Source organism: Microtus ochrogaster, unplaced genomic scaffold (genome assembly GCF_000317375.1).
Source record: "Microtus ochrogaster isolate Prairie Vole_2 unplaced genomic scaffold, MicOch1.0 UNK57, whole genome shotgun sequence".
Lineage (NCBI taxonomy): Eukaryota > Metazoa > Chordata > Mammalia > Rodentia > Cricetidae > Microtus > Microtus ochrogaster.
In genome coordinates this window covers 199,974-213,804 of record NW_004949155.1, presented here as the reverse complement: position 1 = coordinate 213,804, position 13,831 = coordinate 199,974, and the positions used below count along the sequence as shown (strand labels likewise).

At 41.1% G+C, this 13,831-nt stretch overlaps 1 long non-coding RNA gene across 1 annotated transcript; it reads right to left on the bottom strand.

Moving 5' to 3' along the window:
* Positions 1-652: 652 nt before the first annotated feature.
* Positions 653-3,811, bottom strand: LOC113455524. The gene is made up of 3 exons (XR_003376607.1): positions 3,655-3,811; positions 2,379-2,541; positions 653-740 (listed from the first exon to the last, which is right to left on the bottom strand). It is a non-coding gene; the product is annotated as an uncharacterized LOC113455524 (long non-coding RNA).
* Between the last annotated feature and the right edge of the window lie 10,020 nt (positions 3,812-13,831).

Here is a 13,831-nt window from a genome sequence, read left to right as displayed (position 1 = left end):
GTTGTATCTATAACAAACATACAAGAAATCACTTACACTAGAAGACAAGGAGCTTCCTAGAAGCAGTCTTATGCCTTAGAAACCAGGAAATGTGCCCTCTAACAGTTCACATAACAGTTGAGAACATACAACATCCCAAATAGAAATTACTTGGATATCACCCCCACATAACACACGTTTGGAGAAGCACACCAATCTTAATTTATCACTAGTTTGGTAATAAGATCATCCACACTCTTCATTTAAAACATGGTAATCCCAACAATTCCAAAAATTATTTTGAGTTATTTGAGGTGATTACTGGACAATAAGCACACACCATCTAATTCAGAGAGTGAATATTTAGACTTCTTCTTACCTCTTTCTTTTCCTTCCATCAGAGCCCAGCATTTCCCAAATGAAGCTTAGGAAGAATTTCTTCCTGGTGCCAAAATTAGAATCTTCTAGTTACCCCGGTCTGGTTCATGCTTGCTGGTTCCTTCCTGTTCCCTTAGATTTCTCTATCATCTTTCTGTTCAAACAGCTACTTGGAAAAAAAAAATAGACAATGGGGGTAACTAGATCCTATAGCCTGTCGGCTCTTAGAAGGCAGGACTTTAAAGAGGCTAATCCTTCACTTCATTAATAAGCAAGCTCACCTAAGAAAGCCAGGGTAAAATACAGCACAGGGGCTATAGCACGGTCAATCGACCAGCCTATGACTCAGACATTGCAACTGATGTGTAAGTGAATCAAAGTTCCTGAAGAAAAAAAAAGTTTTATTGGTTACTGAAAAACACATAAAACATAGATGGCTGGGCCCAAAACCCAGTTTCTGATTTACTGAGTCTGGGCTTTGCACTTCTGACAAGGCCTGTTGTGATGCCATTGTTGTTGATCTGGGGAACTATGCTTGTAGAAACACTGGGTTAGAGATGAAGCTGGACTGTGTAGTGCTAATTTGTGTTTTAATAAATAAAGCTTGCCTGAAGATCAGAGTGCAGAGCTAAACCACTAGAGGCCAGGAGTGGTGACACCTTTAATCCCAGGACTCAGGAAACTGAGGCAGAGAGATCTCTGTTAGTTCAAGGTCACCCTGGGCTACAGTACCTCAATCCAGTCTAAAAGAGAAACAAAACTCACAAAAAGGTGATCCTAGTACTTGGGATCCCATGCCTTTAATCCCAGAGACAGGAGTGATATGGCTGGGTGGAGAGGGGAATGTAAGGCAGGAGATGGGAGCTCAGAGCTGTCTGAGGCAGTCAGTCTGAGGACAGGATCAATGCCACTTTGGTCTGAGCTTTGATATAGATAAGACCTCTAGTGGCTGGCTAATTTCTCTGTTTCTTCAGCTCTTACCCCTATTATCTGACTCTGGGATTTTATTATTAATACTGTTAGGAATATTTCTTAACATGAGCTCCCTGACGACACAAAAATTTCCAATCAAGCCAAATCAAAACAAGCCAAATTAAGAAATATCCAGGTTTAATGGGAGATTTGCACTCTTGGGTGGCCCCAGGGGAAACCGGGAAGCCACGGGACTGTGACCCCAGGTAGGAAGAAAGGGAGACCTAGTGTTCCTTTTTCGGGAGATCACTTAAGTACCCTGGGGAGTGGTCTGGACTCCATCCCCAAGGAGGGGTCAGGACCTGGCCTGCTTGGATTTGTAGTCCAAACCAGGCCTGGGGGCTGGGACAGATGCGAGGGACTGGGGCCTATGCTCCCAACTTGACAAATACCAGTCAAAATTTGTACTACAGGACTGTAACCACAGCTGTATTTCTTTGTTGTTTAATTGCTGCAATTATCTCAGCCTGAGTTTCTTATATTTAAGGAGTTCAGCTAGCAATGTGTCCAGGTCATTTGAATGAGGAATATGGAGAAAGCCCTTAGCATGAGCTAGCATTTGGTAAATCACAAATGGACACAACCAACCAGTAATGATTATGGCTCAAAACATACCATGGCACAACACTGCATCTTCCTCTAACCTTCCTATCCCAACCATAAGGAATTCCTATCCTCAAAACAATGGACCTAAATTATGCATAAACTACAATCTTAAATCATAGTATCTAGAACAAAGATGACTTATCACCCTATGGCCTGATCCGGATGAGGCGGATACTGACTGAAGAAAGAACTGCATACTGTACTATATACTACAATCTGCCAATCAACACAATGGGACAAGAATTTGGCACTGTCTTGAACTAAAGAAACAGCTGGGTGTCCTTAATATTCCAACTAAAGTCAAGGAGTGAGGTGTCTTTAAGCAGGAAATGCAGAAATTCCAGGCTGTACCTTACACTACAGCAATGTGCCAAGCCACCTGCCATTCTCAACCCTCCCCTGCAAAGCCCAGCTCATGCCTCCCTGCCTACTTAGCCATTTACCTTGCCTTAGTCGAGTAACGCTTCTTTTGCCATGAATCCAATTTTCTCAGATCATTTGGTGAAGAATCTGTAGACATTAGCTTGGACTGTGAAACCTTGAATCTTACGGCTTCTTTCTGGAAATCTTTTTCCTTTTTATTTCTCATCATTGTGCATCCCAAACCTAGAAAGATCAAATGTGATGCTAGAATATATACCTGTAATCTCGGCACTTGGGAGAAGGACGGCAAATTCAGGGTTGAAGTCGGCCTAAGTTACTTCAGACCCTATAAAAGGGAGGGAAGGAGGCTGGGGGAAGGTGAACTGAGATTGGGAGGGAGAGGTAGAGAAGAGAGAGGGGATACGGAGGAAAGAGGAAGGGAGACACCGAACAAGGAGCTAACTGTAAGATGTGGACATAACTGGAAGGATTCCAGTTTTGTCCACCAACAATAGGCCTATGTTTATTTTACTCAATCTGCCATGTTGTTATTGTCATGGCTGTACCATGCTGAACCATAGGATTCTTTAACCTCTGAACCATCTCTCCAGGCCCCCATAGGATTCTTTAAAACACCCATCAGATCACATTGCAGCGAGGCCCCATGCCAAACTCTTAACCAGAATTAAAACTCCACTGGCACTGCACTGATGCCCTGGAGATCTGTCTGTGCCCACACTCCTTCCTCACAGCAAAAGGAAGCCCACCGACACCCAGTCTGGAAGGATGAGATCCCAGGACCCATAAAGAAGACAAGACAGGAAAGCAGAACACAAAAAGGAAGGGAATAACTTCCCCACCAAAGGGACTCTGGGGTTTAGTCTTATTTGGAGTCTCATGAGTGGGAGTTTTATTTGGGTGCTTGAATCCAAATGCTCAAGGCCCTAACCTAGCCTGCACTGCTATCCAAACTCTAGTGCTGGCACTTCTGTACCCCACTAAACTTTTCTAGTAGTATCTCTACTCTGAGGCTAGTTTTCAAAGCCCGGAATGAAGACGATGAAGCAGTAAACATCTGTATTTTGGCTTTGAGTCTAACCTTTAACGGCTGAACCATCTCTCCAGCTCAACATGTTTTTTAATCTATTCTAGCTCATTAAAGCCATACCACACCATTGCTAATGTCTTCACTCATCATTCCTGGAGGAAGTTGGATCTGACCGCTTAGGTCAAATGAAGATAGATACATACACTGTATTTTTTTTGTCCTGTTTTATTTTCTATTATTCACGTTTTTCTGAAATTAAGTCAATAATCTTCTTACTATCCGTCTCCACCTATCAGAATGAATTGTACCTGAAAAGCGAGGCGATGTGTCTCGGGTCTCCAGGATCTGGCACATCATAAGGTCAGGTGTTTGTTTCCTCAACGAAAAGGACAGACGGTATCTGGACAGAAGCATGGATTACGCCCTCAGAATACCAGCGGTAACTGGGTAACTGGCTTCCTCCCCGACCCCTCCGCCCCCCCCCCACGCGCCGCTTCACAATCACAGCCCAGCCCAGAGAAACTTCCCGCCAAAATCTATGCAGCCCAATGTACATGTCCATGTTGCTCTTTGCGTTATTCCCCAGGATTTCTCAGATAAAGTCGGAAAACTGAGACCTCCAGCCTTCTCGCGTTCATTCCTACCAGCAAAGCCACCTCAGTCTGTCCGGAAGGAGCGGGAGACTCGCAAGCCACACGGAATGGCGAGTCGAACAGTCTACAGACAGGAAAAACAAACTCAAGCTTCCCATTATTCTTGGCGGTCCGAGCACCGGAACCGCGACTTTTAAGCAGCCGGGACTTCCTGTGCTGTTGCTATAGTTTCCAGGCTCTGATTTGCAGTGACTAACTTGTCAATCAATTCCGAATTCACTTCCGGGGCACCCTCACGAGCCACGTGAATGCGTCTTCTGCTTAGTCTGTTTTCTGCGTTCGCCTTCCCTTTTCCCTTTTTCTCGCTTTGGAGCTTCACAGCTCCGTTCCAGTCCAAACAGCCAAAGTATGGAGATAAAGAAAACATTCATCTGGCCTCTTTTTCACCTGTGAAACAGCAGCCGCTTGGTGGCAGCATGGTTTCATGAATGCGTGCAGGGTCGCTCTTCCCCCGCCCTTTGTGTTTAGAAAAAAAGGTACCTCAATCAAGAACTACTTCCTTAGTAAACGCCGTATTTTCTGGCATTTTTGCGCCCCCCCCCCCCCAGATTTTTCTAATTCTGAGCCAATCTGATGAATAGAAGAGTGTTTGGAAAGAAATGTTTTTAACTTGTTTATTTGATTAATAAACTTAATGTATACCATCTGGGATATGCATTTTGATTTTTAAAAGACAGAGCTATTTTTGTTCTAAAAATGTTCGCGGAGCAGCTGCCAGCCAGGCACAGACGGCTGTGGGTCCCTGCAAGATCCCCGGGCGGTTTACGAACTGTGGCCCATCCCGGGCGGGCGGGCGCCCCGCCTTGCAGCAAGTGGGCAGGGCCAGCCCGCGGCGGGTCCGGGAGAGCCAAGCGGGCGAGTGTAAACCGGCGGAGGGTAAAAGACACATAGACACAGGAAATAGGCATAAAGAAGACATTTATTAAGGGAGAAAGAGAGAAGAGGGAGACAGGGATAGACACGAGAGAGGAACAGTAAATGGGGAGCCAAGAAGGTCAGAGGTAGCGGGAGTGGGCGTGGCTTGTCTGTTAAAGAGACAGGAAACCATAACAGCTATAGCTTTCCATAGAACACATTTTCTTTATAGAGCTGATTATTAATAAGTAAATATAAGCATGGTTTGTGCTGCTGTAAAAAATTTCAGGCTTGGTAGTTTATAACCGTTAGAAATTAATGTTTCTCATTTTAGAGGTTGGGAAGGAAAAGACAAAGGAACGAACTAGTTAAGCTCTCTCAGGGCTTTCAAGATGGAGCATTGTTCCATGGTACTCAGAGGAACTGTGACTAACGGGATGGAAGCGGTGTCCAGGAATTCACTAGCCATGACATGTCTCTTTATACAATCACCTAATCTTATTTATAGAGTTCGCCACCGAAAACCTTCCAAACCCACAACTCCAAGTACAGTTGCATTAGTGATTGAGTTCTGTGACCAAAATATGAATACCTAACTGCCATATATTGAGCGGGCCTCTTAGGTTAGCTAACTGCATGAGAAGTTACTACAAGATGGGTAGTTTCTGTTCTCATTTTAGAGGTGTATGTGAGTATATAATATACATAATTATACATCTAATTATATAGACATATATGAGACTTTAAAATAGCATAATTAGGAATCTAATTCAAAGATTTAGTTTATCATGCGTTGGAATTATGAGTATTTGATGTTGATTTCTGAGTTTTCCTTCCTGAAAAGCAAATATGTTCACTGGGTACTAAAAACCAGTGGCTGAAGTTTCTGACTGGCCTGTTGGAATTAATTTTGTACCTCATGTTGGATTATTAAAAGGCATCTGTAGAGAGACAGAAAGCAGAAAGAATTAGAGGGCTGGTCTGACTTTAGGCACTCCCATGTCTATTCACAGTGAGCGAGCATTCTGTCACCCTCATGAGCAATGACCAAAATGCCTACAGGGATTGTGGGCCCCTTAGAAGGCCAGCAATATAGTCCATATGGGAAGCTCAGATGTGTATTATTTGATCAGGAACTTATCACCTCACACATTGGGAAAGCTAGCTGTGCTTGATGGCAGGGAGGCTTCAGGAAGGAGGCAGGATTCTGGACAACAGCACAATGTTGAGAGATATTGGGGAGACAACACATCAAATAGCCATGTTAGTTTTCTGTAAACTTAACAAAAGCTACAGTCATCTGGGAAAGGGATTTTCAGCTAAGAATATGGCTCTCTAAAGTTTGGCTTAGAGAAAAATCTGTAGGGCATTTTCTTGATTGATTGATTGATAGATTGATTGACTGATTGATTGATGTGGGAGGGCCCAACTCACTGGGGGCATGTGATCCTTGGTGGCATAGGAAAGCAGACTGAGCCAACCTTAGGGAACAAACCAGTAAGCTTAACTTGCTTTTGCTTCAGTTCCCACCTCTAGGTTCTCTCCTTGAGTTCGTGTCCTAACTTCCTTCAGAAATAGACTGTGATGAAGAAAACATAAGAGGAATAAACCCTTTCCTTTCCCAGTTGCTTTTGGTCATGGTTTCTTAGCACATCAATAGAAACCCTAAGAAAGCCAATAAATAAATTCAGAGGATTTGAAACAAATTTAACTGAATGCCTATAAATTGAACTCTGAAACCAGCAATCATATAATACTCATTATTTTCTTTCTTTTTTTTTTATTTTCGAGACAGGGTTTCTCTGTGGCTTTGGAGCCTGTCCTGGAACTAGCTCTGTAGACCAGGCTGGTCTCAAACTCACAGAGATCTGCCTGCCTCTGCCTCCCGAGTGCTGGGATTAAAGCCGTGCACCACCACTGCCTGGCAATACTCATTATTTTCCAGCCATGGAATATGTATGATGATATATGTACATGATACACAATCAAAAAGTGGGTCTGAGATGGCTCAGTGGTTAAGAGTGATTGCTGTTCTTGCAGAAGACCTGAATTTGTGTTTCCAGCATTCACATCTCGCAGCTGACAACTTTCTATAACTAACACCAGAGTAGTTGATGCTTCTGGCCTCCATGGGCAACCACGTGTATATAAAAACACACACAAGTCGTACACATTTGTAGCAAGACTGCCAGCCTCCAAATCATGACACAGAGATTTTTTACTAATTATGAATGCTCAGCCTTAGCTTAAACTTGTTTCTAGTTAGCTTTTTTTAACTTAAATCAACCCATTTCCGTTCATCTATGTGCTGCCCTGAGGGTCATTTACCTCATCTACATACTGTCCATCCTGCTTTCCTTCTTCCTCTGAGTCTGACTGCCTGGCTCCCCTTTTTTCTCTGCCCACTAGCCCCGCCCATTCCTCCTCTGCCTAGCTATTGACCATCTAGCTTTTTATTAGAATAATCAGGTGCCTTAAGCAGGCAAGGTAAAACAGCAACATATAATTTTTACACAATTAAACAAATGCAGCAAAAACAAATGCAATCCATCTTTACAGAGCTAAACAATTATTCTGCAACACAATCAAATACAGCAGATCTTTACACAGTTAAGCAAATATTCTATTCCACAACACACATTGATAAAAAAATCTTTATAAATAGTTTTTCAAATGGGAAGTTCAGCTCATATAGAAAGGCTTGAAACCCCATCTGGTATAAATTAGTGATAACAAGGTCAGTAGTTATTCAGCAGGAATCAAGGCTTAGACCTACCATGGAGACACGGTTTGGGGCATAGATATTATGGAGTTCTTAGCTGTTGGACTATGAACAGCCAAGTAGACATGACTGCCCTTGAAATTTTTTCTCATAATTAGAGAGAAGAAAAAAACAAAACGAAAAAACCAAAGCTGTGGTCAGAAATGGTGTGATAGCCGGGCAGTGGTGGCGCATGCCTTTAATCCCAGCACTTGGGAGGCAGAGTCAGGCGGATCTCTGTGAATTCGAGGCCAGCCTGGTCTACAAGAGCTAGTGCCAGGACAAGCTCCAAAACTACAGAGAATCCCTGTCTCGAAAAACTAAAAAAAAAAAAAAAAAAAGGGTGTGATAGAGCATTCCACCATGGTATCAATGGCTCGAGAATATTATCATATTTGCTTTCCTATTTACAAGGTCTCAAAATCTCACACAGTGCCATATTTTCATCTCTAGCTAAATCCAAGATCCATCTCTTCTCTGGAACACTTAGGCTGTCAGTGACCTGCTGCACCATCTACTTCATGTGTCTGTCTATGAGAGAGACCTCACGGTATCTCCTTTAGGTGGCACCCTGGGTTTCTTTCTACAGTTTCTTATGGAGAAACATATTTAGGAGAAATTTTTTTTCAAGTTACAATGAAAAATCCATGAAAATTGTTGAAAGATTGTGCTTTCACAAGAAAACGAAGTAAACTATTGCATTTATTAACTCTTTTTAGCCATATGTATATATATATATTATATAAAAACATATATATATTTCAAGAGATGGTTTAGAGCAGTGTTTCTCAACCTTCCTAATTCTGTAACCCTTCAAGACAGTTCCTCATGTTGTGGTGACCCCAATCATAAAATTATTTCATTGCTACTTCATAGGTATAATTTTGCTACTATTATGAATCACAATGTAAATAAATATCTGATATACATGATACTGACATCAACCCCTGTGGGTGGTGAAACTCACAGGTTGAGAACCACTTGTTTAGAGTATAAATATATAGGTTTCTTAAATCAGCTTTTAAAGTGAGTGTGCAAAGTAATGGATAGCATGATGGCATTTTCATACATGCTTCAGTCTTCCTCATCCGTGTGCCCCATTTTGCTGATCCCCTTCCTCTTCCACATAGCCCCTTCTGCTTTCCTGTCACAGATGTTGCATCATTCTTTCTCCCCAAGATCTCTTTTTCATGTCTGTGTCCTCTTTTCTGATCTATGACCACATACAGAAACATTTAAATCTAGATTCTTCAGATGTGAGAAAATGTAGTATTTGTCTTTCTTTGTCTGGCCTATTTCCCATAACATCGTGATTTCCCTTTCTGTTTTCCTCATCACAGGATGAATCTTTCTGGATATTTGGACTTCTCTGAGTTTTCTGTTTCTTGGTATTTTGTTTCTTTAAGTTTATGTAAGATATTTTTGGTTTCAGAAAGCATGTCAGGTGTGCAGGAAAGAAGGTTACTGTTCTCTTGTTGCCTGTATACTTTCCTATTGTTCTTAGGATTAGAATTTTCATCTATAGCATTTTCTCCAATCTTACCATTGAGACCCTCCTTTCCAGTTGTCAGTGGACATCAGTACAGTGCTGTTCGTCAGGCACTGAGCGTTAATTCAGAACATCTTCCTTGAAGTCCATCGACCCCATGTGAACTCCATTTACTTCTAATCCTTTCTTCTCTCCAATATTTGAAAGCTACTTTGAGTCAGACAAAAATAGGCATAAGTGAAGATAATTATTATAATAACTCCATCTGGGCTAGTTTCCTTGCATACCAGTGAGAAGAAAATTCTAGGCAATAGTCTTGTCTCTTGCAGTTTTAAGTTGGAAGAAGCAGCCTTACTCAATATTGTTAAGATCTATGTACTAGTCAATGCAAATACCTGTCTGCAAATAGTTGAATAGTAAACAGTTATGTTATTTTAAAATATTAAAAATAAGTCTAATGTACTATTCACATAACATTTTTAATTTAAAAATTTAAAGCAACATATCTACTTAAAACATTAAACAAAGCAAATGACCTAAGCTGCTTCCTGAAATAAAAGGCCTGGTGAGTCTCTTGAGTTTACTTGTAATGTAGCTTCCGTCTACTCTGCCACATTACTCTTGTCTTTTGACTTCTACATTGGCCAACACTCAACATCCACATGTGCTGGGAGGAGCGGCGGGCCGCTTCCCATGCGATCCCACCCGGCTCCCGCATGGCTAGCTTTACACCCGAAATAACAACACAGAAACTGTATTCTTTTAAACACTGCTTGGCCCATTAGCTCTAGCCTCTTACTGGCTAACTCTCACATCTTGATTAACCCATTTCTATTAATGTGTGTAGCACCACGAGGTGGTGGCTTACCAGGAAGATTTTAACCTGCATACATCTCGGAGAGGAAAGCTATGGCGTCTGCGTCTCTGCCCTTCTTCCCAGCATTCTGTTCTGTCTTCTCCGCCTATTTATGTTCTGACTTATCAGGCCAAGCAGTTTCTTTATTAATTAACCAATGAAAGCAACAGATAGATAGAAGACCCACCTACATCACACAAGGACAATCCACCCTACATCCAGATCTCTGGGTAGCACATGAACTCATGTACTCTCAGTTTACCTGTTCCTTGCAAACCATCTGCTTCTTAAATTGGTTCTTCTAGTCCTGTGAATGGCTAGTCAACACTTACAAAAGCAGGGGGGGGGTTTCTTTCTTTCTTTTTTAAGATATATCTATTTTGTATTACATATACAGTGTTCTGTCTGCATGTGTGCTGCAGGCCAGAAGAGGCCACCAGATCTCATTAAAGATGGATGTGATTGTTGGAAATTAAACTCAGGACCTCTGGAATAGCAGTCAAGTGCTCTTAACCTCTGAGCCATCTCTCCAGCCCATCTTTCTTTTCTTTTTTTTTTTAAGACAGGGTTTCTCTGTAGCTTTGGGGCCTGTCCTGGAACTAGTTCATATAGACCAGGCTGGCCTGAAACTCACAAAGATCCGCCTGCCTCTGCCTCCCAAATGCTGGGATTAAAGGCGTGCACCACCACTGCCCGGGAAAAAAGCAGTTTCTTAAGGGCAGACTTAGTACATCTTCCTCTCAGCTGTACCCTGGTACTTTGTGCAAGAGAACAAGTGCCACCTGGAGGCAACACCTCTACTTCTGCTGTCTGTGTGGAGATTCACCTACTGCCCCCACCAATAGTCTTTTGTGTAAGACCAATTTCTAAGAAAATAGTATAGGCTCTCCAAACTGAAAACAATAATTTTTAAAGTTCCAGAGATTCTGCAAATAAACTAAAAACTTAAAAATATGATCCATTAAGCACATGAGTAAACATACTGTTCAGGAATATACCTGAAGGCAGGATTTCAAGGTGGTATTTACATACTCATGTTCACAGTAGTCAGAAAGGTGAAGGTAACTCAAGTGCTTCTCCGTGGATAAAGAAGACATGCTACTTACATACAGTGGAATATCACTCAGCTTTAAAATCAAAAGAAATCCTGTTACTCTTTAGGTCACGTGAAAAAGAAGCCAGTCACAAAACAGAAAAACTGCATGAGCTCACCTATATGGAACACCTAAACAGTCCAATTCAGAGAAACTAAACGGTGATTTCACGAACTTGGAAGAAGGGGAAGTAGGAATGTATTGTTTGGTAAGCATGGAATTTTTAGTTTTGCAACATAAGTAATTGCTGGAGATCTGCTATAGAAAAACACGACTATATGTACCACTTGAATTATTTCCTTATAAATGGTAAAAACAATACAATTTTAAGTTATTTGTCCTTTACCACAACTCAGAGTTCCTAGACCTGCTGGCTCTTCCTATTTGCAGCTTTTCAGACCTTTTTGTTGGTACTGTTGTCTCTGTCTCTCCTGCCCACTTTAGCCCGCTCCTATCTGATGTCAATTACCTCTCCACATTCTAGTCTCAGTATACTCAGGGTATTGGCCTTTGTTCACCACTTATTTCTGGAAGTTTTCTGATCCCTTGACTTCTGTGAGACTCTGCCTTATACTTTGCTCATGTCTCAGTGACAAGTCTTCTTCTGTTTAGTCTTTGTTTTCCTACTTATGTCCTTGTCCTTCCTCTATTTTGTGCCTTTTACAATCTTAACATTTTCCTTGTGAAAGCACAATTAAACAATGCCTGCTAGCTATCAGATTTTTATCTCTGCTCAGGACTCTCTCTGCCTTGTGGACTCTATATGAGTCCAATAAGCTATTTCAATTCTTTTTTTCTTTTTTTTGGTTTTTCAAGACAGAGTTTCTCTGTGGTTTTGGAGCCTGTCCTGGAACTAGCTCTTGTAGACCAGGCTGGTCTCGAACTCACAGAGATCCGCCTGCCTCTGCCTCCCGAGTGCTGGGATTAAAGGCGTGAGCCACCACCACCCGGCTTAACCTATTTCAATTCAGTTCATCAAATGACACTCATCCTTCCTCCTGTGTCTTCTATAAGTAATATACCCCTCTACATTTTGGTCTAAAGCCAGGGGTTCATACTAGAATCCTGATTCTCTTTTATTCTCCATATCAAATTGGTACAGAAGGTGTTATTCATTCTCAAACTTTATCTCAACTGCCAGTGTTTTCTTTCCATCACTGACCACTTTCAAACTGGTCTGCTTTTAATTTTGTCTTTAAATTAACTTTCCACATAATTTTATTGTTTTGGGAGTCTCTTGAACTCCCCCAATCAACAACCTGAAGGAAGGCATCCCATGCCTGACACTGGAGTTTTTCTTAGGTAGTCTATAGCTTTGGGGGAGCATTATTGCCATACATGATGTAACTTCATTTATATTTTCATTTAAATTACATCTACACACATACACTTGATGTTTATGTATGGCTTTTTTTCATCTATAATGTCCTTTATCCCTCTTTCCTCCCCTCCTTCTGGACTGCCCTCCTTCCCGCCAGATAAAGTACCCTTATTTTTCCAATTTCCCAATTCATCCTACTCTCCTGCTTTCTATAGCTCCTTCTACCCCTGGTTTCTGTGGGAGCTTCAAGTTATACACTCACATCTTAAGATGCAGAAGTAGGACCCACGAATCAGAGACTATGCAGCATTTGTCTTTCTGGGTCTGGATTACTCCCACTCCGTATAATATTTTCTAGTTTCATTCATTTACTTGCAAATTGATTTCATTTTTTCTTTACAGCTGACATAGAATTCCATTGTGTATATGTACCACATTTTCATTATCTTTCATCAGTTGAAGGACATTTAGGTTGTCTCTATTTCCTAGTTATTATGATGAAGCTGAGCAAATATCTGTAAAACAGGCCATTGAGTCCTTTAGACATATACCAGGGAGTGAATGTAATGTGTTAAGATTTCAGTACTACAGTAATAATAATAAAAACAGCACAGTAATGGCAATAATAATAGTAGCATAGGAATGGAACAAAAGCAGACTAGTAAATCAGTAGAAGAAAACAGAAGTCCCAAACATGAGTGCATGTAATTTTACAGTCATCTGACATTTGACAGAGATGCCAAAAATACACACTGGAGAAGAAACAGCTTCTTCAACAAGTGGTGGTTTGAGAACTGGATGTCTACGTGTAGAAGATGGAAGTTAGACCCACATGCATTATCCTGAACTCAAATCAACATGAAATGGATCAAAGAACTCAATGTGAAATATTAAGTGCTGTAACTGCTAGAAGAAAACATAGGTGGTACCCTACAAGATAAAGGTGTAGGAAGAGACTTTCTGACCAGGTCTTCATGCAGTTAGGAATTAAGACAATTAACAAATAAGACCTCATAAAACTAAAATACTTCTCAAGGTATATATGGCTCAAGGTATATATGGCTCAAAGAACAATAAACTAGTGAATAGGATAGGAAACCCTCAAAGTGGGAGGAATCTTTGGCAGTTAGTCATTTGATAGAGTATACAGAATATATGAAGAAGAAAAAAAGAATCAAGAAATCCAATGACCCTGTTAAAAAAAAGGGCTGGTGGGGCAGCTGTAGCTCTCAATTGAGAATTCTCAAAAGAAGAGATGAAAAATGGCTAAGAATTATCTTTAAACATGTTCATCATCTTTAGCAATTACAGAAATGCCAATTAAAACAACTTTGAGATTCCATATTACTACAATTAGAATAGCTAAGATCAAGAAAACAACTGATAATAAATGCTGGTGAGGATGTGGGAATGGGAACTCTTTGTTCACTGTTGATAGGACTGGTTCAGCCACTAT